This window comes from Lepus europaeus, chromosome 7 (genome assembly GCF_033115175.1).
Source record: "Lepus europaeus isolate LE1 chromosome 7, mLepTim1.pri, whole genome shotgun sequence".
NCBI lineage: Eukaryota > Metazoa > Chordata > Mammalia > Lagomorpha > Leporidae > Lepus > Lepus europaeus.
The window spans coordinates 58,563,448-58,572,769 of record NC_084833.1 but is presented as its reverse complement, the minus strand read 5'-3'; the positions used below and the strand labels follow the sequence as shown (position 1 = coordinate 58,572,769).

Genomic DNA, 9,322 nt, shown 5'->3' with positions numbered 1-9,322 from the left:
CCGGCACCCCGGGTTCTAGTCCCGGTTGGGGTGCCTGTTCTGTCCTGGTTGCTCCTCTTCCAGGCCAGCTCTCTGCTGTGGCCCTGGAAGGCAGTAGAGGATGGCCCAAATGCTTGGGCCCTGCACCCGCATGGGAGACCAGGAGGAAGCACCTGACTCCTGGCTTAGGATCGGTGCAGCACGCGGGCCGTGTGCAGCATGCCGGCCGTGGGCGGCCATTTGGGGTGAACCAATGAAAGGAAGACCTTTCTCTCTGTCTGTCTCACTTTCTGTCTAACTCTACCTGTCAGAAAAAAAAAGAATCATAAGAGGAGAGTTATTATAAAAATTTACTGACATAGTTCTGAAGACTGAGAGGTGACACATGTCATTTGAATGCTGCAGAAGCAGGAAAGCCATTGGTATAATTCAGGCCATGTCTGAAGGCCTGTGAACCAGGGGAGCTGATGGGATAACCTGAAGTTGGAGGCCAAAGACCTCAGAACTGATGGCAGAGTGTGAGTTTGGTTTAAGTTTCAAAGCATGAAGGCCTGAAAATCTAAAACTCCAATGTCCAAGGGCAGGAGGAGATGGATAGAGAGACAGAGAGTGGGAGAAACAAAAAGAGAGATAGAGGGAGAAGGGAGAGAGAGGGAGAGGGAGAGAGAGGGAGAGGGAGAGAGAGGGAGCAGGAGAGGGAGAGGGAGAAGAGTCACATTTTCTCAACCTCTCAATCTTTTTATTGAATGTGAGATCTCAGTGGATTAGATGGCTGCCCACACTGCTGAGGGTGGAGCTTTGTTAGTCTATTGATTCAAATTCAAATCTCTTCCAGAAAAATAAAACCTCATGGGCACACACAGAATTAATGTTTTATCAGCTATCTCAGCTTAGTCAAGCTGACACACACAATTTACAACCATAGGATGGTACTATATCTCTAAAAGTAAGACTTATAACTGGGCATCTGGTGTGGTGTGGTGGTGAAGGCACCATTTGATTATTTTTGCATTTGTTGCTGTATTTCTGGTGTCACAGTAAAAAAATTATTGCCGAGACCAATATCAAGGAGCTTTATATCCCCATATTATCTCCCAAGTGTTTTACATTTTCAAGTCCAACATTTGAGTCTAATTCATTTCAAGTTACTTTTTGTGTATGGTTAATATAAGGGTCTCATTTCATTCTTTTACATAAGTATATACAATTTTACCAAGGCCATTATTTTAAAGTATTTCACCATTTTGTGTTCTTGGCACTCTTTTCAAAGATCAATTGACCATTTATAAATGAGCTCATTCTTGGGCTATTTTATTCAAAGTGGATGAATTTTATATCCATGTTATGCCTAGTAGCTTTGGGTAGGAGTTCTAAAACTATTCTGAATAGAAGTTGGACAAGCAGACATCAATAACTTGCTTCTCAGCTTAAAGGGAAAGCTTTCAATATTTCACCATTGAATGTGATGTTGCTGTAGGATTATTATATATGACCTTTATTATGCTAAAGTACGTTTCCATTCATACTTAATTTTTGAGTGTTTTTATCAAGGAAGTATATAGAATTTTATAAAATGCATTCCTGCATATATTGAGATGATCACATAGCTTTTTTTTCTTTCATTCTATCGGTATGGAATGATGATTAATTGGTTTGTTCAACCATTCTTCATTCCTGAGATAAACCACACTTGGTTATGCTGAATAATCTTCTTAATGTGATTTTGGAATAAGCTTGCTAGTATTTTGTTGAGGATGTTTTCATTAGATTCATCAGGGATCTTGGCCTGTAGGTTTTTTGTTTTTTTGCTGTTCTGTTCTTGTCTGGTTTTGATATCAGAGTAATTCTAGCCTTACAGAATGACCTAGGAAAAATTCCCTCTTCTTCAATTTCTGGAATAGTTTTGAGAGGAATTGGTATTATTCTTCTTTAAATATTTGGCAAAATTAGTGAAGTCAGTTGGTCATAGGTGTTTCTTTAGTGGACAATTTTTTTTTTGCTAATTCAATCTTGTTAGTTATTATTGATCTGCTCAGATTTCCCATTTCTTCATGCACTCTTGGTAAGATATATGTGTTTGGAGCTTTGTCTATTTCACCTTTGCAGTAAAGTCTGTTGTCATATATTTGTTTATAACAGCTGCTAATATCATTTGTATTTCTGTAGTGTCTGTTGCAGTGTCTCCTTTTTCATCTCTGGCTTTGAGTATTTTATTTTTTGTCCCTTTTAGTATATCATTTACAGATTTTTGTTCTTGCTACCATGAGGCTCACAAAAAATCTTTTCATTAAAAATGTTAGTTGACTTGATAGCATGTTGAAATGATAAAATTGATCATAAATTATTTGAAAAGTTCACAAAAGAAATAAAATACTATAAAAATCTCTACACCTGCACTTGGTTTCACCTCCAATTTGCTATTTTGGGTCTCATTTCACATTTTTATATTATCTATTTCTTAACATATTAATGTAGTTATCAGTTTTAGTTGCTTTGTTTCTGACCTTAATAATAAAGACATTGGTTATGCACCATGCCCACAATATCAGAGCACTCTGAATTTGTCTGCATAGCAATTCTTATGAGATTTTTATACCTACTGATACTTTCTTCTTACTGAAAAGATCTGATTTTATAATCCACATCTTAAAGCCAACTGGTAATTTGATTCAAATATTGAACTCATAAATTAACTTGTAAATTATAAATTTTTAATAGTAATCAGCTTTTCCTTCCATACTAGTGTATACTACTATACATCACAAAGCTAGTCTCCATTCTATTTTTAAAATGCCTTTTCATATCTTTAGTTTCTGCTGATCCTTGTGCCATATTTCACTAGAACAGAAAATTCATCCATAAAGCTCCTGGTCTTCCCCTTTTTAAATTTCCCACTCACCTAAATCTGCAAACATACCACATGTTCCATCATTTCAACTGTCAATGACCAACCTCCACTGGCACCTTGGTTCTTTTTTTTTTTGACAGGCAGAGTGGATAGTGAGAGAGAGAGACACAGAGAAAGGTCTTCCTTTTTGCCGCTGGTTCACCCTCCATGGCCGCTGCGGCCGGCGCATCTCACTGATCTGAAGCCAGGAGCCAGGTGCTTCTCCTGGTCTCCCATGCGGGTGCAGGGTCCAAGCACTTGGGCCATCCTCCACTGCCTTCCAGGGCCATAGCAGAGAGCTGGCCTGGAAGAGGGGCAACCGGGATAGAATCTGGTGCCCCAACTGGGACTAGAACCTAGTGTGCCGGCGCCGCAAGGCGGAGGATTAACCTGTTAAGCCACGGCACCAGCCTAGGCACCTTGGTTCTAAACCTCACTGATATCCCCAATATTCTTATCCTCGGAATCACTTTCTTCTACAGTAACTTCCTTCCACTTTCCTGGATCATACCCATAAGAATACAAATGTTTGATAATTCCCATCATAAAAAAATCCTTTCTGTTGTTCCAATCCCCTTCAGTTACTGTCACTTTTTATATTTTATTTTTTCTTCATGAAAGGAGTATCTATGCCCACTTTACTCTGATGGTTCTCTGGTCACATTTTAACCCTCTTGCAATCAAGCTCTGGTCTCTTTCCATAGATTTTTTTCTTTGCCAAAGTCATCATTGATGTGCTACCCTGACTGTACATTACACAAAGTATGCAAAGGCACTTCTACATTCTCCTCCTTCAACTCTTCAGCAATGTTGACACAGTTAGACATCTGCTTCCTCTGGAAAATATTTCTTCTCTTGGCTTCCAGACCCCACACACTCCTGATTTACCTTCTCACTCCCATAACTCTACCTTTTTGGGTGTCTCTCTCTTCAAATGCCGAGGTTAAAACCATGGTAGTTAATCAGACTTCAACTTCATCTAATATCTTTCTCCATAATATCATTTTTGCTAAAGCTTAAATATCATGCTCATGATATTTACTCAGTCCAAAGATCTGAGTAAAAACATAGCCCACACATTTATATGTAAAATTGCCTGTTTGCCATATTTAATAGGAATTTCAAACTCATTCCAAATTAAAACACTTGATTTGGAACACAGATTGGAAATATTGAGTGTTGCTGAATGTTTTAGAAGGTAGTTAGTGGTCCTTAGTTCATTGAGGGAATATTGTTGTAATGAGTTCACTTGTCAGAGTTTTTTTTTTTTTTTAATAAAAGTTGAAGGTTGGCCCCACCTCACTCCTGCTCGCTGGCTGACCATGTGATTGTTTGTCCCCAATATGCCTGCACTGCATTTACCACCCTCACAGAGTCCGAAACAATGGGACTACCCAATCTTGGACTTCAAGCTCCAAAACTGTGAGCTAAAACCTTTTGCCTTTGTGAAGCTGGTTACCTCAAGTATTCCATTACAGTGATAAAAAGTTGACTAATACAGGAAATCAGTGTTTAGGAGTGGAATCATTGCTATACCTAAACCTGAAGATGTGGAAGAGCCCTTTGGATTGGGTTGTTATAAAATGTTGCCAAAATGTTAGGGAGTAGAATAGAATCAAGAATGCTCTAAACAGAGAGTTATGAATGATTCTGGTGAGGGCTCAGAATACCAGAATATTATATAAATGTGAACAGTAAATGCCATACTGATGACGAGGAGGAGAGAGAGAGAGAGAGAGAGAGAGAGAGAGAGAGAGAGAGAGAGTCTTCCATCTGCAAATTCACTCCCCAAGGGCAAAGACACTCTAGACTGAGTCAGGAGGATGCCAGGAGCAAGGAACTACATCCAGGTCTTCCATGTGGTGACAGAGACCCAAGTACTTTGTTCATCTTCTCCTGCTTCCCTGGCACACTAGCAAGAAGCTGAATTGGAAGCAGAGTAGCTGGAACTTGAATCAATACCCGTATGGGATGCTGGTGTTACAGACAATGGCTTAACCCCTTGAGCCATACCATATTTTCTTTATTCTTTCATCTATTGGTTCAAGTTTGCTGATTCAGTATCTTTGCTATTGTGAATAGTGGCTACAATAAAATTGTGAATGTAGATTTCTGTAAATAGATTGATTTCATTTCACTTGCATGTTGACAGAGCAGTGGGATACATGCATCAGAGAGCAGCTCTATTTTTAATACAATGTTTACAAATGTTACACTAAGAATCTTAGCAATGTACATGAAGTGCCCATATTTCTTCAAAAGACAAATTCATGTGCTGTACATTGCTATTTAATGCTATAATTAGTAATCCAATGGTAGTTTTTTTCACTTGATGTTGCTATATGGGCAAAATGTTGAAATCTTTACCTAATATATACTAAACTGATCTTCTGTATAAAAAAAAATAAATAAAACACAAATTCAATAAAACCTAGTCAACGATGTCTGTGGGTTTCTCATTGGTTGGGCCAACGAGTTGTGAGATTACACCACCAGTCCCTTCCATGGGGCAGATTCACAGTAGCTGTGTGAATGATGTGCCTCTCTGCAGACATGGCGAGAACCAGTTCCTTCAGGTCATGTGAGTGTGTGGCCATCCTATGGACAAAGATGGATGTAGCACAGCATTCCCAGTTGTAAGCTGGGGTCCCTGTCAGTGTCTGAAGTTTGAAGAGGGGTAGGGCCACAGCTGTGAATGATGAGCCACACAGGTAACTTCACAGAGCCTCAGACTACCTGACCTACTCAGGTAGTCTGCCCAGCTGCTTTGGGACTCTGTGGCACTGGGTTTCGCCATGGTGGGCCTGGTATTGGATCCCCTACCACTCCCCCTCTCCATGTGGTGCTGCTTAGAGTTAGAGGAGGGATGACACAAGCAACTCTTTCCTTCCTCTTTCCTCAATTTGTCTTGTCTTCTCATTATAGCAGGCACTATATATATATATATATACCTGTCCACTGGCTCCTTTAGTTTAGGTAAATGTATATTAGTGCAGGAATAACTGTTCTAAATAGGATCTCTGTTGGGAGACAGTAAAGGAGTATCTTATTCAGCCACTACTTTTCTCCATCATTTTGAACTTATAGAATTATTATTTTTAATTAGCAACAGGGACCATTGTATGTAATGTAATGTAATATTGGCCAACATTACAAAGTTTAAGTGCCTAACTAATGTTTAAGACTGTGCCTTCAATCTTCTTTTATCACATTTATCCTCAATTGCTCCTCACTATCCCATAAATCTCCTAATCTTTAGCTCTCCTCAGAACAAGTTGGGCATGTTTTTATTATTGAACTCAATGTATTTCTAATCTAGATGCCTTTTCTTTTTAGCCTTATTTATGTTTTCCTAACATACACAGGCTTAGAGAAATTCCAATAAATAAATCCTTAAATGTACTTTCCTCATTTGAAGCAATTTCTATTTTAGACTGGATGACCATGTTAGAAACATAACACTATGGGGGTCAGCGTTGTGGTTCAGCAGGTTGACCCAGTGCCTGAGACATAGGGATCACTTATGGGCATAGGTTCAAATCCCAGCTGCTCTACTTCTGATCCAACTCCCTGCTAATGTGCCTCAGAAAGCAGCAAACAATCACCCCAGTTCTTCGGTCCCTGCCATGCAATGTGGGAGATCTGGATGAAGCTCCTGGCTCCTAACTTTGGCCTAGTCCAGCCCTGGCAATTGTGGTCATTTGGGGAATGAACCAAAGGATGAAGGATTCTCTCTCTCTCTCTCTCTCTCTCTCTCTCCATCTCTCTCTCTCTCTCTCCCCCACTCCTTATTTCTCCATCTCTCTCTGTAACTCTGCCTTTCAAATAAATAAATAAATCTTTTAAAAAAATAAATATAATGAATCTGGCTGAAGAGCCTATGAGAGTATTTTAGGCATGGAAAGCCAAGACACGCTGGGGAAAAAAAAAAAAAAAAGATGAAGAAGAAGAACACCTAAATGAAGGATCTCAGCGAGTGTGATCCCAGTAGAAAGAACGGGGCCATCAAAGTAGGAGGTGCCTTTCTCTGAAGGGAGGAGAGAACTTCACTTTGACTATGGCCTTGTCGGAATAGGATCGAAGTCGGCGAACCCTAAAGGCTTCCATAGCCTTGGCAACTCATGGCTAGAGCCTAGGGACATTACTGACGCCATAAACAAGAGTGTTAAATTGTTAAATCAACATCAGGAGTCACTGTGTACTTACGTCCCATGTGGGATCTGTCCTTAATAGGTTGTCGAAGGTGAAGTAATGCTATAGCTAGTACTGAAACAGTATTTTTACACTTTGTGGTTATGTGTGGGTGCAAACTGATGAAATCTTTACTTAGTATATACTAAAGCGATCGTCTGTATATAAAGATAATTGAAAATGAAAAAAAAAATCCTTGGTTTTAAATTGGAAATTACATAGAAAAATAATCTTTTTTTTTAAATATCTTGCAGAATATCTGTCATTAATGTGATGTACACTGTTATTTAATGCTATAACTAGTACTCCAACAGTATTTTTTCACTTTGTGTTGCTATGTGAGGGCAAACTGTTGAAATCTTTATATATACTAAACTGATTTTCTGTATATAAAGAGAATTTAAAATGAATCTTGATGGGAATGGAAGGGGAGAGCGAGTGGGAAAGGGGAGGGTTGCGGGTGGGGGGGAAGTTGTGGGGAGGAAGACTTTGTAATCCATAAGCAGTACTTTGGAAATTTATATTAACTAAATAAAAATAAAATATATAAAAAATAAATAAATATAACACTATGGAATATTTTATTTTTATTATTATATCACAAACTCCATAAAGGTACCAGGATTCCAGGCATTCAAAAGCAACATGGTAATCACAAGCAAGAATAAAGGAAATCACTCTTTCTGCCAAAGTAGATTCTGACATTTGTGATAGTTTTGTGTTGTCTATTGAATCTTTTTCTCTTTTTGACACAAAATAAAATCCATATTTGTTTTAAATCGTTGGCTTGTTTTGACTTCCTCCCTTCCTTCCTCATCCCCTCCCTCCATCTTTTCCTTCAATCCTTCCTCTCCCCCCTCTTATTCCTCTTTCTTCCTTCCCAATTCCTTCCTTCCCCTCGCCTCCGGTACTTTCAGCCCTTCCTTCCTTCCCTACTATCTATCTTTCCTTCAATCTCCTTAATCCTTTTTCCTTTAAATTAAATTAGTGTTCTTCCTGTGTCTACTGAGGTGTCTGGCTGTTAAACGGCAATTAGAGGAAACAATCTGGAGACTATAAGAAAATATGAGGAAGCAAAAAGTGGAGAGGTGGAAAAAAAATGGGAATAATTTACAAGACAAAAATTTCTCTCCACAAATCCATAACTGCTCATCATGGAGATCACCACCTTCAAAGCCTCTAATTTGCAATTATTCTATAGAAGGCCCTCTTGACATCTTTGTTCCTCAAACTGTAAATGATGGGGTTCAGCATGGGTGTCACTGCTGAGTAGAACACAGAGATCATTTTATCCCTCTCATTCATTATCTTGGAGTTTGGCCTCATGTAGGCAAATATTGCTGAGCCATAGAACAGAACAAGAACAACAAGATGGGAACCACAGGTGGAAAAAGCTTTGAGCCTCCCCTCCCCAGACTGCATCTGGATTATGGTGGAGATGATATTCCAGTAAGAGATGAGAATTAAGGAGACAGGAGCTAAGAGGATCACCACACCCATGGCAAAGATGGCCATTTCTGTGCTGTAGGTGTCTGCTGAAGCCAGCTTCAGAAGGGCAGGGGGCTCACAGAAAAAATGGTTAACGACATTCTTTCCTCTGTAGGGCAGACGCAGTGTGAACGTGGTGTCCACCAGGGACACAAAGGCCCCACTGACCCAGGACCCTACAGCCAGCTGGACACACACCCAATGTGTCATGATGCTGGAGTAGTGCAGGGGCTTGCAGATAGCTACGTACCTGTCATAGGACATCACTGCCAGCAGTGCACACTCTGTGCACCCAGCCAGAAGCAAAACAAGTATCTGTGTGGAGCACCCAGCAAAGGAAATGGTTTTCCTCTTTACCAGGAGGTGGACTAGCACCTGGGGCACTGTGGTAGTCGAAAAGCAGAGATCAGCAAAGGACAGGTTTCTCAGGAAGAAGTACATAGGTGTGTGGAGTCTGGAGTCGATGTGAAGGAGCGTGAGGATCAGCAGGTTTCCCAGCACGGTCAACAGGTAGATGCTCAGAAAGAGGAAGAAGAGCAGCACTTGTGTCTCTGGATCCTGGGAAAGGCCCAGGAGGACAAATTCGGTCACGGAGGACTGGTTCTCCTCTCCCATGGATGTTTATTTCTGCCTATTGGTTGGCAGCAATAAAAGAAACACATTGATCAGTTACATAAAATATCTGAGTAACTTAGTTATTATATTTGTTAACAGGTACTCCGAATTGGCTTATTTCGATCTTTCTCTCTCTCTTTTTTTAACTTTTATTTAATGAAT

At 39.8% G+C, this 9,322-nt stretch overlaps 1 pseudogene; it reads right to left on the bottom strand.

The window, feature by feature from the left end:
- Positions 1–8,236: 8,236 nt before the first annotated feature.
- On the bottom strand, positions 8,237–9,207 carry LOC133763771 (olfactory receptor 2D3-like; annotated as a pseudogene).
- Positions 9,208–9,322: the final 115 nt, after the last annotated feature.